At 42.2% G+C, this 20,100-nt stretch overlaps 1 protein-coding gene across 1 annotated transcript in view; it reads left to right on the top strand.

Moving 5' to 3' along the window:
- Positions 1-421: 421 nt before the first annotated feature.
- sertad2b (SERTA domain containing 2b) overlaps positions 422-20,100 on the top strand; it is a 41,491-nt gene continuing 21,812 nt past the window's right edge. The window contains exon 1 of the mRNA XM_005949457.2: positions 422-629. The gene's annotated coding sequence lies outside the window, so the exon portion shown is untranslated. The remainder of the gene's footprint in view (positions 630-20,100) is intronic.

Consider the following 20,100-nt stretch of genomic DNA (forward strand, 5'->3'; position numbering starts at 1 on the left):
GTGTGTACGGGGCTGGCGTCCCTTTAAACTGCACACTGAGTTACTGTTGAGGGCTGCGTGACTCCTCGCCGCCGTACCCGCTTCCGCACAGGCGCGATTGGCCGCCACCGCTGTGTGGGCGGGACACGAAACAGTGACTCAGCTCTGAGTCACTGCACGACATGTCTGTCACAGAGCGAAGTGTGACGCGTTCACGGACTTCAGGAACAAACGACTGATAAAGAGACTCAAAGTCAGACTGAAACATGGCGAATTTTACAAAGCACATCTCCGTGTTATGAACCACATGTATAATATGTTTAATAGGCTTTCGTAGGCAACTGAACCTCCACACTGAGTGATTTCTTTTCGTTCAGGAGCAGAATTCAAAGAATATTATTTGTCCCATGACACTTGAATGCAGCACGAGGCTGGCTGATATTACAAGACTTCGCATTGGCGGCGGTCTGTGTGACATTGGAGACGTTGGACTGAGCCCGTACGTAGTCCACCAGATTTTAGGTAGAACAGAAATTAGACATCCCGGCATTGGCCGTGTGACCTTTCTCCCATCACAGAAGCTTCAGAGTCCATTTTTTCAAATCCATTTTTCTACTTCAGCACCGTGCTGGACGGATCTGCCATACAGGGTGAGTGTCTGAAACTGCATCATGAACTCTTGTACAGACACTCGCTGTCTGGGGCTCCTCTTGGTTGTGATCGTAAGTGATGTATTTTTGTGTTTATGTTTCCATTTCTATGAGTCTTCTTATCTTTAACACCTTAAACATCCCCACAAGTAGCTTTCAGCATTGTAAGGAAAAAAACAATAACCCATCATAAACTGGTTCAAAGAAGGAGCAAGTACGTTGCCTGTGTACATCAGCAGAGGCTGTCAGAAGTGGAAAAGCGCAGCGTGGAATTCCCGTTACGCACGATCATAACGCGCGTAGACAGTTCAGCGCCAAACTTCACTGGAAAAATAGCGATTTATTGGAGCGAACATGCTGCTGAACGATAATGCATAACAGGTCAAGCGCGCAGATGTGTTTTACGTGTGAAATGACGATGCTCTTGAAATCGGCCTATGTTTGACAAATGAAACATCGCTCATTGTAATTTTTGCGTGTTTAAAAAGTTTAATTAAAAGGCGTCACTTCGTCACTTCAAGTTCTTAATCATGAAGGGAGCACAGGAACTTTTTTTTTTTTGGGGGGGGGAGTATAGTTTTAAAGGGCTTTCAGGGAGATCTGATTCTTCTGGAGTTGGATGAACTCACCGCGGTGTTCTCAGTTGACGCTCACACAGAATCAGCGCTCATTTGCTGTTCTGCTACTGCCTTCATTATATAACCGAGTTGTCTTTAAGCTCTCACACACCAGCACTGACTGACTGACAGGCAGATCGCGCTGCGCGGCTGCGCTGCTCCAGTGCGGCAGAGTATTCCCTCGTGCCTGGACTTCATACACACATGTACTTATAATTTATGTGCCGTCGATGTCAAACCGAAGGAAGAAACACGTGTTTAGGATCGTGTTTATTGGGTATTTTAAATCATCATTGCTCACTAGGAGCATAGACCTTCATATCTGAGTGCAGCCCGGGCTGACCGGCCTGAATGAACACTCCTGCCGTCAAATGGCCAATGCGGGGCTGGCTGGTGGAACTTTGGCAGAGGGATTACACAAGCATCCAGGCCTCTAACTCAGCAGCTAATCCAGATTAAGGTGCTGTGGTTCTTCAGTGTTCCCAGCCTGGGTCTCAGACACTGTGGCCCGTCTGGCAGGCAAAATCAGCAAACCGTCCAGCTTGAGCTGTCGCTTTCCCTACTTTCAAGACTCTGCTGTACTTACAATCCTGCAGTACACTAAAAAGCAGAAATACCTGATCTAGTATAATCATGAACCTGACCGTCACAGTAAAGAGAACACCATGTTGCTAAAAGCTACCTTGATGATCAAATCTGGACTCGCTTTGGGCCAAAAACGTTTCAGTAGCCACACTGAACAGATGCAAAGCCCTTCCAGAAGCAAGTCTCACCACTGAGCGGCTAACTTGAAAGTCCTCTGGACACTTATCTGTTCAGGTGTTTTAAGTCATTATGGAAATGAACTTTGCCTCTTTATATCCAGCAAGCCACTCAGGGATGGGGTCAGGGTTCCCTTTAAGCCACATGCTACATAAAAAATGACATGCATTTCTACTGGGGTAAAGTTCCATTTAAAGAGGAAGGTGTGAACCTACCTCTAACCCTAAACAGGTCAGCGGTGACTCTGTGGATGTTAAGAAACTAAAAGATGTTCCTGCTGTCCAAGCAGGCAAAAAATTCTTTCTTGGGGTTGTATGATATCCAAACACAAATTCTACCCCTTACTTGCAACACAGCATGGGTAACTAATGACCCGGTATATGTTAACAGGTTAGATCAGAAAAGCATATAATCACTAGTCAGATCTGGTCAACTGTAATTCTTCCATACACTTCAAACTTAGGATTCTTTGACTGTCCTCATGTCAAGAGAAGAGTAGACAGGAGGAGGCAGAGACCTGGGAAAACGAGCAGCAAAGGGCCACAGGTCGGAGTCAGACTCAGGCTGCTACGTTTAGCCTTGCAGCATCACCTGCTCACCCTGTGAGCTAAACTGGCTCCCAGCTGCAGAAATCTTGACCTACAAATGTGTCATAATCTCCAGTGGTGAAAGTTGCATTCTTGGCCTCATAGAAGTGAACATAAGAAGTCTGCAAACCTCAGGGTGCAATCTGTGTAAGACAGAGGACAGGTGTTGTACTTGTTTCTGAGGCTCAAACCGCTAAGTACTGGTTAGTGGTTCTGTTTTTCCTGACCTTCTGCTTTTAATGCATTTGGCATTCAGTATGGAGAATGTGACAGAGACTGAGAGAGAGAGAGAGAGAGGGAGGGAGAGCTCTGTGAACTATAAATAGACAGTGGGAGAGTGGTTGTGATGATAGCATCACCACACAATAATCCCTCAGCAAGACTGGCGTTACTCCACTGCACTGTGCTGGCTCTAACAGGGAGCAGGTATCCCCTCTACTTTCCCCCTATACAGTAAGCAGGGTTATCCTGTGAACCCTTGACCTTATGCCAAAAGTCTGTGTGCATAAATGCTGTATTAAGCTTGGTAATATGGAACGTGTTTCACTCAGCCTGAACAGGTTGGAGGGTGGATGGAGCTCACTGGTCAGTCAGACAGCAGGCAGGGGGGCAGATCATGTTCCTGCAAGGTTGTGGGCATAAACTGCCATTTGTTGAATGCCATCCTGGACTCCCGCTCATATCAGCTACGTCTCAGCAAGCAAATATTGGCTATGATCAGTTTTAGCACCCACAGATCATTTCCTTGTCTGGGAAAGCTAACTATAAGCTCTAACTGCAAAAATTACAAATGAAATGGATCAATGAAAGCACTCACAGAGTGCTTTTCATTGCAGTGTTACCATAGAACTTAAAGTTTGCTTATCTTGATCTGCCTCACTGTTGCTATAGAGTTGCAAAGTGGTGGCTGCTATTTTGGGCAATCCTGATCCAGCAGTAAAGTCCCATTCATTTCTCCCACAGAAAATGTAAGGTGACTCATAGCTGGAGCGCCTCTACAGCTTGGATTACCATCAAAATCATCTGATTCAATCATCAAACCATTAACAATGGTGTTACAAAGTATTTATAAATTTTTTTTAATTAAAAAAAGTCAACGGTGTAAGGTTGTGCAAATAAAACTTCCTGGTAAGAAAGTTAACTTAAATCCTTATTTGCATTTCCACAAGAACAACTGGGTTCTTCAGATTCTGTCAGGAAATTAAGTCTGTGTATCAAAATCAGTTTTGAATTTTTTTAAATCTCATGCGATAAAATTAAGCAGCTGCGATTGGCTGCCTCTCCACAGCACTGGCTCCTAGAGGTCATGGGTATTGTAGTATTTAGACCACAGGTGTCGAACTCCAGGCCTCGCGTGACAGTGACCTGGAGGTTTTAGATGTGTCCTTGATCCAACACAGCTGATTTAAATGGCTAAACTACCTCCTCAACATGTCTTGTTCTCAGAGGCCTGGTGATGAACTAATCATTTGATTCAGGTGTGTTGACCCAGGGTGAGATCTAAAACCTGCAGGCCTGGAGTTCGACACCCCTGATTTAGACTGATGTACTTTTGCACAAAAGGCATAAAAACCATCAATCTGACAAACTCTGCAGATAGCAAATATCTCTGCTAACATAGTTCTCTGTAAATGCTTTGTCACAGTCATTATAGTATTAACCGAGCATGTTTTTCAATAGTGGGGGAAGCTGCAGCTCAGTCCTTTAGTGTCCCTGTAATGTCTTTGTTTGAGGTGTAGCTATGCAGCAACATAAACATTTGGACACTATTAGAAGCCTAATCTTCATGCAAACAGATATTAGCTATATTTAAAAGGCAAATCAGTGGCTGCTGTTTTTTTTAAGGAAGTCATAATGTGGTCATGACACTGATGAAAATGCCCATCCGTGCTTTTTCTGTGATTTACTAACTTGAAAGTCTCAATCTTAAGAACAAATCTCAAGCTGTTCCATAATATTTCTGGTGTTAAGCTTAATGACCTTCAGCAGATGTAGTGAAGATCATCTTAAAGGGCCAGTGCACGCTTTAGGACCTTCAACATCCTTTATATACACACAGATATAAACATACTCGACACAGATTGTCAAGCTGTAATGAGAACGTCTCTCTTTTGTTGCTGCGTTTCATGGTGGCAGCGCTTGTGTGTGATGTAAGTGTTTGACTGCTGTCCATAAACTGCACTTACAGGTTTGCAGGTGCAAACAGGAGACACACACACACTCACACACAGACACACACTTGCATTTTGCTGCCTTACCATTCATTCCATCGCCACAGTCAGCAGTCGTGTGTGTGTTTGTGTAGCAGCTCTGCATTTTTGTTTTTAGTGCTTTTACTTTGAACAGAGCGCTCACCATCGCCCCGCCCCTTCAGGCACTGACCTCCTTTTCATTATTCAAACAAACAGCAACTTTTTCTTGTTTCATTCCTTCTTTCTTTCTCACATGTTGACGCGGATACAACTTTATTTTTAATGTTTTTAAGCCAACAGATCAACTGTGCAACATTACAGGGAGAAAGAGTGGCAATCGTAGGAGATTTTATTTTAGATATTTGATACTTTGATGTGTTTAAGAGGCTTTTATTGGCATGGATGTGCTTTTCAAGTTTGTAGTGTGGGAATGTGTAAAGCTGCGATAAAGGCTTCATTGTGTGAATGCTGCATGCCTTTTTTTCTTATCTTTTGAGATCTTGTAAAGTCAGGAAATGTTCAGGAAAGAAAACCGGACAAGAATTTCAGTGATGGAATAATTTTATATTTGCCAAACAGAGCAGGGGCAACATGGTGGTGCAATAAGGCCCTGGGTTTGAATCCACCATCCATCCACCATCCACCAACAGGACAGCCGCAGATGTTCCCTGAACCTCAAAACACCCCCCATTCCTGTGTTTTTAACTCCTGCCAATGTCACAGGCACCAGGGAACGTCTGTGTGCTAGACGCCACAGAACGTGCCCACTGGTCTCTTGTCCATGTGCTGATGGGTCAGAGCTGTTTTAGCAGCATGGGAGGAGAATTTTAAAAATCAGGGGGTGGTTTAACGTTGGGGCTTGTCTGTGTGCAAGAGTTAGCGTTGAAATGTCGTGAGACAAAATACTGTAACTCGAGGCGGTATTTTAACTCCCAGAACAGACCTCGTGGTAAAAGCGCGTTGTGTTACAGCATTACACCAGCGTCGGTGTTGTTTTCTGCTACGCTTACAGCATGTTTACGACGTGCATCGCAATGCACTTAGGATCTAATAACTGAGGGAGCATTGTGCTGGATTCAGAGATCCTCAGGAAACAAGACGCAACAAGCAGAGATCGGAGACACATACTGTACACGCACACACACACACGACTGAGGGGATCAGATGTCAGAGAAGGAGCATTTGCAGAGCAGGCCTCTTAACAGGAGCAACAACTGCATTCAGAGAAAGACAGACAGATGTAAAGAGCAGATTTCCAGTGTCCATTGAGAAAATAAGGAGCTCCTAACTGAGCCGCTTGCACAGATGTTGACTCGTTGGGAGGTTATCATGTTGCATCCCCTAGCACACTGACTCATTGCTCCACTACCTGTATACTACGCTGAGTTACATCATGTACTCAGTTGGAATACCCCCTCCCACACACACTCTTCCTCCTACTCTGTAAGACAGCGAGAATGCTGCTCGATGCTAACGTAATGCGGTCGACTCTGACACACTCGGTTCATCATGCTGCATGAATACCAGCATGTTTTTCAGAACTAGTTTACTGTTCTACAATTTTTTTGGTGCGATGATTGTCTGAAATGAAAAGATTATGATCAGAAAATGTTGTACAGTAAACACCTTAGTCAAGTGTCCTATAAATATATTCTTTTTAAAAGGGACCTATTGTGCTGTTTGTGGCCGCTCATGTTAGATATGCCTAAGGTTTCAGATAATGAGGTTAGTGTAAGTGCAGGTAATCCCTGTTAGCCAGAAGCTCATACTTGAGATTGCTCTAAATGTTGTATTTCAGACAGCTTTTTTAAACTTATGGTCTGTGTGATGTCACAGAAAAGGGATATCCTTAATATGGTGATCTCTGGCACACAGCTCCGCCCATTTCCTGTTCAAATCTTTTGCTGGGCAGAATAAAGGGAGCTTAAAGGGAGGAGGAGCTAAAAACTGATTATTTTAGCTGGGGGATGAACTGAAGGGCTTTCTCCTCGATATTGTAAATTATTATTTTTCAGAGCTGCTCTAGTAGAGTGCAAAAATAACCTAATATCCGAACAGGTCCCGTTTTTGAGCACACATTGTTTCCTGAATGCACGACTCACTCCGCGACTCTTACTGGATTAGAAGGTTATGGTCTAGGGCAGCAGTCCCCAACCCCTGGGCCACAGACCGGTACCAGTCCATGAGTCGTTTGGTACCGGGCAGCAAGAATTGAGGCTGGGGTGTGAAATTCATGGTCTTCAGGGTTTTTTTAAAATCAGTTTTTAGCATCATTTTTTAATCAGTTTTATAATTAACTCGGTTTCTCTGGGTCTTTTCCCGTGTGTTATGAATAAATAACACACGGTACTTTTTTGGTACTTGTACTGGTTTTATTTTGTTGCATTTATCCGTGACACCTTAAAGGCTGGTCCATGAAAATATTGTCGGACATAAACCAGTCCGTGGCGCAAAAAAGGTTGGGGACCGCTGGTCTAGGATTAAGATCGCCAGTTCCATTTCCAGTTACGTTATAATAGATTTCAAGACTCTCCTACAGCCACAGCAGCGGACCTTTGAGGTTCTCAGATAGAAGTCATTTATTAACCAAGAACTCGGGACAAGTAATAAATTATTAGTATTCTGTCTCCCAAGTGTGTTTCTTATGGACAACAAAGCCAACATTTTGGACAGCAGCTGGTCTCTGTAGTCACTGTTGTTAACATAAAGCAGGTCTCCACCTGCTGCCGGTTCTGCTTCAAGAACAGAACCAAAGCCATAAAGTTGCAGGTTATGATGCTGGAGTTGAAGTTGATTCATCTGCAGTACGAGAGACTCGCTGTAGCTGAAAGTTATTGAGGACTGCAATGACCTGGCCAGTGAGCTAATAGCAAGAAAAACACGATAGGAATGACTGGAGTCAGCTGTTTAACGAAGACTAACTGTTCAAAGTCAGAGCGAGAGAGATCAGCCACATTGAATAGGTGTAAGTTATGTCCAAAGGCTCTGCCTGAGGGTTGTAGCACCAAGTTGTTAGCAGCAGATTTGGACTTTGTAGGCTGTGGAGTGAGACTGAGTGTGTTGGGCTCTGTGTCAGCTGCATTATTCTCCTGGGGAAACTGCAGAGACCATAGAGGGGAGTCATGAGGGGAGTGGGGTTGGGGGCGCTTCTTCTGCAGCAGTGAGTGTGTGATACGTGTCGATGATGACAGCAATGATCAGAGAAATAAGTTCCATGTGCCCACGTTGGACTTTCTGACCATGATCATGCGATGGTGGCTGTTAGGGTTGAGCACACAGAAGTACTGCATTGTTGACATTTACGTATACACTAGGAAATGAGAAGAAGAGGAAGAAAACATGATGGGCTTGAATCAAATTAATCAAAGATGGTCCAGTGAAGGACGATGCATTATAGCAACAAGAAGGTCTCAGAGGGCGGACACCTCCACCAAGGCAGCTCACTCTCTGGGTATTTACTTTTAAAGAAAGACTGCTGTATTTTCTTTTTAAAAGTGCTTTAAGAAATTTGCAGGTATAAGACTTTTTGTCAGTTTTTGGCCAATGAATCAGTGAGCTGACCTTTAAGGAACTTGATGTATGTAAGCTGAATTTTATTGGCTCCAGGTAAGAGTATTTTAAAACGATAATCAGCGCCATGATAAATAATTATATGAACCTTAATTCAAATGTATATAGGTTCACATATCTTCTTCCACCAAAATGTGAAACCTACACAGTTGTGTGATATCAAAACACACCTTTTAAGATTTTGAATCCTATCTTCAAACAAGTTAAATTACAATTTATATTATTTGTGTTTTTGTGAGAGTCTGGCAGATGAATATGTCTGTGTGTTCATTGTTCAGTCGTACTTTAAACATTTCGTTAATCATTCAGTCTCCATCTGCAAAGGTGTGTGCTGAGATGTTATGTGTTCACTCAAAGTGTTTGCTGAGACATTAAAAGCACGTTGCCTCCTGAAACATAAGATATTACAAGGGTATATACACTCTCTTTAAAAGTGCGTACAAACTCTGTATTGTTAACCGTCTGTAGCCTCCTCTCACTAGCCTACAGGACGATCACTAACACAGGGTTGCAGAAAGCTTTGAGCTGGAACTGGACAACAAATCAGCATGGCAAATGAGTCGAATCATTTAGGGAGCATTAACATGCCAGCCCTGATACTGGGATATTTGGCTTCCAGTCACTGTATGATTACGGCCTAATGATTATATACTTTGTTATACAGTGCTGTGTCAGCTTGGCTGCCATTCAGGAGGCTGATATCTGTGTCAGTGGTGCAGAGTAGCATTTGGAGAGATTACTGTTTGGCCTTTGACTGAATGATGATGTGTGTAACGCCATAATTTAAAACTCGTGTGGAAGCCAGTAGCGTATCCTTTGGGTAGCAAACTCACGCAGCTGGTCAGGCGAACGCTTTAAACAAGTGAAAAGCAGGAAAGCGGTCTTATTCTGCAGCATGTCTCACATTGTTTAGTGGATTAAGGTCCTTACCTGCTAGTTGGCCACTTAATGCTTTTCTCATATCTGTTTTTGTTACTGGTATTATTTTTTTATCCTTTCACATTTTTTGGCACCAGCTGGTAGTTGTTCCTGGAGAAACAAAGCTGGTTGTCGCTAAGTTACTGACAAACTGAAGAAAACTTCAAAACTTGATGATTCTCAGCCAGCTTTTTAAAAATTTTGTTATCCTTTTTCATGTTGCTTAATGCCTCTGTGTGTTGTGTGTCACAGCCACTGCTGCAGCTCCAACTGCTGACCGTGATAAGTTGGCCGAACTACAATAACTAAAATCCCGTTGTTTTTGTTTCTGATCATGAGTACGCACCTGTCGGTTCGACCCCACGCAGCATCCTAGCCTCACATCTCTCAATTTAGATGTCTAAAAATATCTGGGAGCGCTGTAAGACATGCTTTAGTGTGATAAAACCAATCAGTGGCTGCGTGGATGGACGGTATCTGCTGCAAAGAATTTCACATGAGCTCTCCCTGCTTTTCTAAGCTGTCCAATATTTCTCTGCTAATAGTAAAACTGAAACTGCGTTACTGTTTGGATAATTAACCATGTGGTTGGTTTTAAACGGACACCTGCATCACGACAGGTCACAATAATCACCTGATTTTAAACTGTGTTGACTGTGGAATTGTGCCTGCAATTAATATCAACATTCAGCTTGGGCCGCAGCCATATCGTGTTTTAGGTTTGCTTGTGTGTGTTTGTGTGTTTTTGTGTCTGTGTGGCAGAAGCTGGTTTTCATGACTCGTAGCTATTGGATGGATTTTTCTTTTCAATAATTAATGAGGAGGAAAGCAAACACATCCCTCTGCTGAATAAGGACAGTTTGTGTGTGTGTGTGTTTGTGTGTGATCAGGTGTTTGTTCTGGCTTGTATTGTGTTTCCTCGTGTTTACTGCTGGAACTGGTGCTGGGCCAGTTTACTGGGCCAGATTGCCACAAAGGGATTTGATTAAGACTGTTGTAGACAAGACTGGGACATACTGGTTTGGACTGGGCTGAAGTGGACACTTTAAAGATGAGTCAAACCACACTGATTAGCCCAACCCCAACCGATTGGATTGGTCTCCGGTGGACCGGATTGAGCCTGACTGGTGGTAAACTGCTGGTTAATTCAGCTAGGCCATGAAATCAAGCTCAGTCACAATCAGCAACACTTATATTTGGCATATAGGGGGTGCTGTTTTAAGCTGCTTTATCCTGCTTTTCTTCTGCAAGCCACTTTGCAACCCACCTCCACCCTTTTTTCTTTTACATCTTTTGCTCTGTTGTGTGCAGGGTGAACAGAGCTGTCCAGCCAACTATAAAGTACTAGAGATGGAAGAGTCCTCCTTACATCTATCTATCTATAGAGTTGCTGCCAGAACTGTGCATGAACAGTGTGCTCGGACAGGATTGAACCAGATTAGTCTTGGTTTTATTCAGTCAAGTCATTTTCCCCAGTTTCCCTTCCTATTTAACATTCCCATGCCTCAAGAAGCAGCTCACATTCTCAGATTTTCCATGTTGTGGTGCTTCCAAAACATCTCACTTCATTTCATTTCTGTGGTAGTTTGTTTGTTTCAGCGGTTTAGGCTGAAGAAGGTTGGAAGCAAAGCATTTTTCTTACAGGTTTGGTTTGGCTCACAATTGCTATGGTGAAGGAGAAAGTTAAACTAAATATTTAGCAGGCCGTTCTTTGTGCGTGTGTGTGTTTTTCCCCCCTCCAGTCATTGCTTTGACTGCATTCCCCCTGATTTTATGAAGACAGATTTTATTTTGTTGCACAAACGGCTCTATTTTAGTCCCCCTGCTAGACCTGTCCACTATAATTAGCTGCTTTGGCTTTCTGCAGCTAATGTGTTTGTGTGCTCATGTTTTGGACAAAAGAGAAAATGGAAAAAATGGGATATACGATAAGATCCTGTCCTGATTGAGCCTTTTTAAAGGTTTGTAGAGGTTTGTAGAAAAATATGGAGGACATTTTTCTTAGCTTTTCAGTTCTTATATAAACATTTGTAATTACTAGTTCCATATTCAATATTCATTCGTATTCATATTGAGCGATGATGAGTCATGAAAACCAAGCACAACGAGATCCACTGGGAAAGACAAGGAAACTCTCAAAGCTCTGAAAATAACTTTCATATGCCATGAAATAGTCTGAGTCCGATTTATCTGGTCAAACCTTTCTTTTCAAGGTCAACATCCAACTTTTAGCTCCATCTCATGTAAATATTATCGTCTACGTCCTCAATGCTGTGTCTGCTTCTGGTTTGGTGTTACCAGACAGCTGAGTGAGTGTGCATGTGTTTCTTTTCATTCAGCCTCATTAAGTAAATGACTGAATCACATCTGATGTCGCACATCACCCCAGTTTTCCTCTTGGGGTTTTTTTAGGGTGTGCTCATACAGATCATAGGGCGGTAAATGAGTTGTGTTGACTCATTGTGAAAGACTACTACCTGTTTTGACAGTCTGCCCATATATGGAGTCCACCTGAAATACTGGGCATGGGTTTCATGGTGACCTAGACACCTATCAGTTGCATGAAGTTCAAGACATCTCCATTAATGGACCATGGAGCTTGCATTGATTTGTAAAGCGTCACCCTGAAGGTCAGAACAATTTCCCATCTTGACTAAATGTTTATCGGTACTTTCGAATTATTGTTGCAGATACAAGTCAGTACAGCAAGGGGCTTTCTGTGTCAACTGCTAACCAGCTCAGCAACCAAAAATGTATAGGAGCCAGGAACATCTTTCCATTATTATCAGTGTCACATGATTCATTGACACCATTAGTCCTCAGCTTTATGAAGGTGCAAGTTTACAGCCATCCACACTAAAGGGTGGATCAACACCTGGGTAAAATTCCCAGCCGTACTTAATCTACTTCCACGCCCGGTGTAGATGCGAAATAGTCAGGGAAATGTTTCCGCTTGAATGTCGGTCCTTTGTGTTTCCTAAAAGCTCGCAGCTATATCAGGGGAGAACCAAGGCGAGTTTGCACCAACAGCCTTCTTGCCGTGAGGCAACAGTGCTGACCTGAGCACCGCCATGCTGCTGAAATAGCACGCAGATTCAGAATGAAACTTGCAGATCATGCATGAAATGCTTTTCATTTAACTGAAAGGGAACGGTAAAGTCTTCAAGTAGCAAAACCCTCCCTGTCATTATTATGTTATGTTTTGTTCTGTCGGTGGATTGTGACTACTGCTTACCAAGTTGGGCTTCAGAGTTGCTCAGATCAGATGGTCATGATGACACGGCTCTTGTGACTCAGGTCCTTTATATGTGCCTGTTTTCTACCACATCCAGCACAGGGAACAACTATTCACACGCCATCACGTGGGTATCCTGGACCAGTTTTATTGTGTAATTATTGTTGTTCACTTCATCTGTTCACCTTAAGTTTTGGCTTGTGTGTAAAACACAGTTCAACTGTGATCCCACCTCAGCATCAGTACAGTTGTAGATGGTGTGCTGTAGTACAGTTATAAACATGCACTAACCTTGTAGATCCATATATTTACGACGACTACACATATAAAACACTTTTTTTACATTAAAACTCTGAAAAGAACATTTTACTCAGAGCCCCCTGGTGGGTTAACATGGCCACGATCAGATATTAAGTGACCCTGACTTTGTCGTTAACTTTGATCATGACAACAAAAATCTCACTGATGATAAAAGCTGATTTCCCATTGAGTTGTATTCTGCTTGCATCATATTCATTTCTAACAGAGGCGCATTTAAGTTGCTAGTTCTTCTCTGGGGTTTGTAAGAAGTCATCCGGTGAAACTATGAAAGGCCAGGCAGAAGAATCAGGCAGTGGAAAAACAAACAGAGTAGTCAGAGACTTAATCACAACATATCTGCTGGAATGCGCCGACCTGCACACTTATGATATATTGCAGAGGATGTCTGGCAGTTTGGCTTAAAGTGCACACACACACATCATGATCATGCAGGTTTCTGGAGCTGTGATTTGCTACAAGACTACTTACAGAGTTTGAGATAACAACTGAGCTCTGTTTTGTTGCTCAAATGCAATTTTTATGCATGTGTGTGAATGTGCTTTGTGTCGACTTCTTTTTTGTGGGAGGGGAGCAGGGGGGTCAACACATGTTCATCTGTTTTCCCCCAAATATGTCTTTTTTGTGTGTATGTGCCGAGCAGAATGTGGACAAAGGACTGGGTGTCTGGAGAAGGTGCCGGGGAGGGGAGAAGGGGACGATGGGTGATGGGTGGGGGACTGGACGAAAGGATGATGGGTGGGAGTCTGCAGGGGACGGCTGGCTGGCTGGCTATGTTTATAGATGTGAGTTTGTGAGGGCAAAGGTGGGTGTGTGTGGGTGTGTGCATACATCTGCATATCTGTCTGCATGTGTCTAAGAACATGCAGACTCATCTGCCGGTGAACCCGTGCGCGTGTGTACACTGCCTGTCTGTTTGGAGGCTTGTGTGCAAGTGTGTGTGTGTGTTTCTGTGTGTGTGTTCTTTTGTTTTGCTCTGGGTTGCTGGGTGATGGGACCAGCTGGGAGGGCTGAAGCCATTCACTTCCCTTCTGCTACCCTGAAGGCAGCCAGCAGGGAGGGAGGGATGGAGAGAGATGGTGAGGTTTGGGGGGGAAGAAAAAGAGGAGAGAACCGTAGAGTATGTGGACGCAGGATCTCTGCATGAGATTTAAAAGGAGCAAACGCAATCAGGCGAAACAGAAAGAGGCTCGCAGCAATAGTGGAGAGGCGAGGAAGTTTTGAACCAGCTCAGGATGAATGAAGAGATTCATGAAGGAAAGTTGGGGGGGAGAGACGGAGGGAGGGAAAGTGTGTCAGGCTGAATCGTGATAGAGCAGTGGAGCTGACTCAGCCAGTCTGGTCTGGTGTAGGAGGGCAGCAGTACGGAAAGAAGTAATAGATTACTGAGGATGGATTACTATAACCACAGTTCTGATGCACGTTTTTTCTTGTCGATACAGCAAACATTTTCCTATTGCCAGATTATTCCAGTAAACTGATTAATAAATGATCCCTGGAGAGATTTGGGAAATTTGGACTTTCAGAAAACAGCACTGTTCGGAGTGAACAGTACAAGAATCCACCTTTTGTCTCCCTAAACGCCGTCAGTCCACTTGGTTGTAAGAGACGAAACTCATATTCTGACACCTCGAGCTCACCCTGTGACTTTCTGTTTTGTTCTCTGTCAGTGTCACACAGGTGTCACGGAAACGAGTGTACAGCGGTGATTTTAAGATGCTTCTGTTGGCTCGGTGAGGGTTTTCACCAGGCTTGCAACTGCAGTGCTGTGTGACCAAAAACAAAATAAGACAGTATTGTACAAGTGTACAAAAGTGTACAAGTCTTCCGTCTCTCACCCCGACCGGTCGCAGCAGATGGCCCCGCCCCTCCCTGAGCTTGGTTCTGCTGGAGGTTTCATCCTGTTAAAAGGGAGTTTTTTCTTCCCACTGTCGCCAAAGTGCTTGTTCATAGGAGGTCATATGATTGTTGGGGTTTTTTTTTCTCTGAATGTATTATTGTAGGGTCTACCTTACAATATAAGGTGCCTTGAGGCGACTGCTGTTGTGACTTAGTGTTATATAAATAAAATTGAATTGACTTGAAGTGAAAGACTTTGTTATAACATCTAAATATGACGGCATTTTTGCTGATGGAAGTGTATCGTGTGAACTGAAAACCAAAGAAGCACATTTTAATCAAAGCGGTGTGAGGGGTGGTTCTGTTAAGGAGATGTGAAAGTGTGTGATTTTTGTTTTTCATAACCATGGCCGTCCATCACATTCATATTAGTAGAAGGAACTCTGTTAAGTTTCTGGCTGTTATTTAATGCGATAACCCAGGAACACCCAGGAACACTGAACTGGTAACATCTTGATGTTGTGGACGTGACTTTTGTCCTTCAGCTTTCACTTCAAAGTTTTCATGTGAGTTCAGGCGGACATGGAAGTAAACTGACACTAGTCTGGATGACAGTGGCAAACAAGTGTAAGGCAGGAATTTCTTTTTTTTCCAATGTCTTAGCACTGAACGAGTCACCGGCAACTCATCTAGGATTAGAGATAGGGTTAGGCTAATCTCCATCTGTCTCCAATAATTTTGTCTCTTTGGAACACCCAAATGGAAAATCCTTTAACAGACAGATGTCAGAGGGAGCTCATTTTACCTCATGAATCAAATACGGCCCACTTTGATCTTAGCCGAGCCGGACCAGTGAAACTCCTCTTTCTGTCAGTGTAAAGAAGTTTAACTGCTCATTTAATCCTGGAGGTATCTCAATGTAGGAAAAAGACTTTTTTTTACACAATACAGAAATGCTGAAGTAGTTACTGAAAGAAACCTGTCAGCATGACTCACTGGTCTTAAGTTGTAAGAAATAAATGTCTAAATGCAGCTCACTGCAAGGACTTTCCTGTAATCACAAAGCAGAATTTTTTTGTTAAATAAAATAGATGATCCACATAAAATGCGATACTTTACTGTTACTGTTTTACATATTATTCTATAGTACAGCATTTTTGTTGTATACTTATATAGTGAAAACACATGATTTTTTTGTGTAATTTAAATGTTTGTCTATTACTTCATTGCTGTTATATGAATGACTGTGGGGGAGGTCTTTGTTAATGGTGTAAAATTTGTTAACATACAGTTAAAAAGTCCAAAATTGATGCCCTCCTTCTCATTTTCCAAAGTTGTCCAGTGGGCCTGATTGGAGTCTTTGCGGGACCAATTCTGGCTCCCTAGGCCTTATGTTTCACCCCTGTTTTAACAGAAAGGTTTGTCAAAATGTGCCCATTTTTGCATGTGGCAAAAACGAAACCCTAACCCCCAGGCAAGTTCCCCGGCGATTTGGTGGGTGTTAAGCGATAAATTTATAGCCGTTGTTTTGCTTGTTACTTTTGTACATTGTTCCGAGTGCATCCTGGTTTTTCAAAAGCTACACCAGAGAGGAAGAATATCTCTCTGTGGATCTCGTGACTGGAAGGAATAGGGGCGCATAAAATGAAGCTGCTTGGTAGCAGAAAATCGGGAGAAAAAGAAAGATGGATAACCAGCTAGGCCGTATAGCTACTAGCTGCTAGTCTCTAAAGCTGCTTCCTTGTGTGCCCTGACTTGTGTGTCAGCTCGCTTTCTCTCGAAGATTAATGACCTTCCTGTTTTCAGCTACAATATCCCCCCACAGAGTTTTCAGTGCAGTTTGCTTTGACATGAAGTGCATTAAAAAAAAAAGGAAAGGAAAGAAAGAAAATGCTGCAGAATTTACTGTTGGAGGCAAAGCGTCAAAGATATGCATGTGGGAGGAATTCACTCACACATGAAATGACACTGCAGTGAGTTGGTAAAAGCAATAACACTCAAGTTTTTACTATTACTACTCCACCTCTTTTTACTATGACTAACACATTTACTGCTATGACTGCCATCACTTTCAGTATTTCTCACATCAGCTGCTATTTTCTGTACTAGTCATGCTAGAGCTAACCCCTGACTGAATTCAGTGTTTTCAGTTGGTGGACAGAGGTTTCTGTGTCCTAACTACTAATGGTAAGCTTTTCTGTTGGAATGTGTGACACTCACACACTCACTGGTTTGCTATGGATGGGTATACACACACACATACACATTAAAGGGTTGGGGAAACTCCTCATTAAACACATAACTGAGTACGGTCTAAGATACATCTAAAATAGTTGTTTTAGCCTCAAATAATGGCTTTATTTTCCTTTCAACTTCGCTTTAAGTCCATTATCATATATAATTTTGGTAATCTGCTTCTTGCCTGTTTTTGGCATTCGTACTCTGATTTGTTAATCCGTTATAGAACATGGGCAGTAAAGTCAGGGACTTGAGAGAGAAAAACAATTCATGTCAGAAGTTATGAAACAAGGAAAACAGAGAAAAGTTCCCAAATGAAAGAGAAACAGAGCAAGAACGAGAGAGAGGGAGAGAGAACAACAACTTCTTTCCTGTAAGTCACCTGACACTGGAGGCGTTACAGCAGTCGTGAATAAACATACCTCCCTCCCTCCCTTTCTTTCTCTTTGTCTCTGTTTTTCTGTATGGCTCTCTCACCCATGCTCAAGTCAAGTCACAAGCCCTCTCTTTGCAAGATGAAAAGTTTTGTGCAGAGCGACCTAACTTTTCTATTTATAGAGCTGTCGCTCGGAATTCTTCAGTCTCTGGACAGAAAATAAAAAAGCGGTGTTATTTTGTTTGGGGAAAATGGCAACTCGGAAATGTCTTTTATTTAAAGATCATACTTTGCATTTTGTGTTTTGAAAAAGTCAAAAAAAATGTGTCTGTTTTACAAGAAATGGTCACCGTGCTCTTGGATCTCAACCTCGAGCTTACTCCTCTCAATGAAACGCAATTTTGAAAAAAAGCCTCAAAATATTTTAAGATCTGAATTTTTTATTTTTAAAGAAAAAGGAATAAAAAAGCAGAAATCGTTTCCTGAAACTGAGGTACTGCAGTTTGTACCAATGTGGCTTTTTTCTGCTGTGGATTAACGCTGACAGTACTGCGTGCTGTAGGCTGGTTAGATATTTACAGCAGTAATTGAGTCTAATTTAAGTCTACTGTAATAAACCATTATAATAAAAATTAATTTTTACAATTTTTGGAATAACAGTAGAGCTTTATGGCACAGAGGTAAGAGATATATTAGACATGCCTATTAGCAGGAAACGTTTGATTGTTTTGGTGATGGAAATATGACGATAAGAAATATATTAAATATAGTCTGGTTGACCCTTCCATCACAACGCTCATAAAAACTGGAGGATTATCTTGATTTGCCAATAAAAATACCAATTTCCAGCCAAAACGTGGTATACAGTATAGAGAGTGCATACAGTAATAGAACATGACTAACTTGACTTTTAAGAATGGCAATATGAAGAGAAGGAAGAAATCAGACCGTTATGAGCAGATGTTTGCATTCACAGCAGCCTGAGGTGTGCGGATTTGATCTCACTGCATGACTAATGGGCGGGATGTGAAACCATCCGGTTGAAACAGCCTGAATTATCCAATCACAGCTGAACGAGAACAAATGTAAAAGTATAACGTGAAGAGTAACTTCTTCTAGATGGTGTCTCTGTTGCTCTAAATACTGTATATAAAAGATGGATGCATCTGTCTGCTGTCTGTGTTTTGGTCACTGCCGTGTTGAATTTTGGAGCAGGAGTGAAACGCTACGTCCAGATGAACAGAATCAACTTCTTCGGATTTCCTTAACTGGACCCTATCAAAATAGCTGCTTGCTAGCAGTGTTGGGCAAGTTACTTTGAAAAAGTAATTAATTATAGTTACTAGTTACTGCTTCAAAAAAGTAACTGAGTTAGTAACTGAGTTACAATATTCTAAAAGTAATTAATTACTTGAAAAGTAACTATTGTGTTACTTTAAAAAAAGTGTTTAACCCTCTGGGGTCCAGAGTATAATTGGCCATTTTTTACTACTTTTGATTTTCCCTCCACATTTCACCTTTAAAAACTATTTACTTTGCCTTGTTTGGCATCGTCCTTTTCAGCACAACCTCACGTGTCTGAATTTACAGTTATGTTTTTATTTTGACATACTGTATTAACACAATTGATCTAAAATCAGACAGAAAACATAAAATCAGAGTAGAAAAACTTAATTTTTTTACTGTAACAACCACAAACATGTTTAATGAATCGTGTTTCACAACTTTCATAACTTTAAATGCAGTTGCCAATTTTAAAATCCTATGCACAAGTTTTGCAAACAACAAAGTTATTTGCAGCCGTTTACCTTTTACCTTTTTTTTTTTAAATAACCATTTCAAACTATTTACACAACAACCAGCTGTTCAATAAGATGTCACACAAACTATTTCTGCCGCTCCAAAAAATTATTTCTGTCCACTATAAAGGAGAACATCACAGCCTGATACCTGCAGGTCTGACAGCAGCAGGTGTATCACTGCGCCTGTTTCTACCTGGAGACAACAGTCGCTTCATTGTTCTAACACACAACACAAAACTATCCACAACACTGCACACTAACTACACAAGAAAACATGCTAAACGTCACAAATCTCTCACATCTCAAAACTCGCTCTCTCTCTTTTTCTGCTGTCTCTCTCTCTCTCTCTCTCTCTCTCTCTCGCCGTCACTCCTAAAACTTCCCCCTCTTCCTAAACAACCAAATGTCATGTTGCCATATCATTTTTGATTGGTCAACACGGTGCATTTTTCCACAAACACGAACGGGCTGCTTTTTGTTTGCTCATAAGCAAAAACTCTGCATATATATTGTTTATCATGACTCTGGTTTTACGTGGCCTATCAACACAATTTAAAAACTGGTATATATCACCTTGTTGCTTTGTCATCTTGAAGTGGTCATGTGATTGGCTTACCACGACTACTTTATTCTTCCTCAGTCAAACAGCAGCACTCATGCGACTGTTTTGCCCCATAGCTCCAGGTGTTGTGCCAAAAAGTGATCGTCTGCCAGAAAGTGATCGTCTGCCAGAAAGTGATTGCCGCTGTCGGGAGCGCACAGCTGCTTAAAGCTGTAGCGCCCAGATTACTTACAGCTACTTCCGTGCAACTGATATAAGATGCGGTAAGCTGAACACAGCTTCAACTGTCTGTTTGTTGAAAAATAGTAACGCGACTGCGCCGATAACGGCGTTGTAATGATAGGAATAGTAATTAGATTACTCGTTAATTGTAATGTACACACATTGGCAGAAACTCAAGGATCAGTATTTTGTCCTCAGATACTCTGATATGCATGATGGAGTAGCCAACGAAT

Source organism: Haplochromis burtoni, unplaced genomic scaffold, assembly GCF_018398535.1.
Source record: "Haplochromis burtoni strain Fernald_Lab_line unplaced genomic scaffold, NCSU_Asbu1 Contig_656, whole genome shotgun sequence".
NCBI lineage: Eukaryota > Metazoa > Chordata > Actinopteri > Cichliformes > Cichlidae > Haplochromis > Haplochromis burtoni.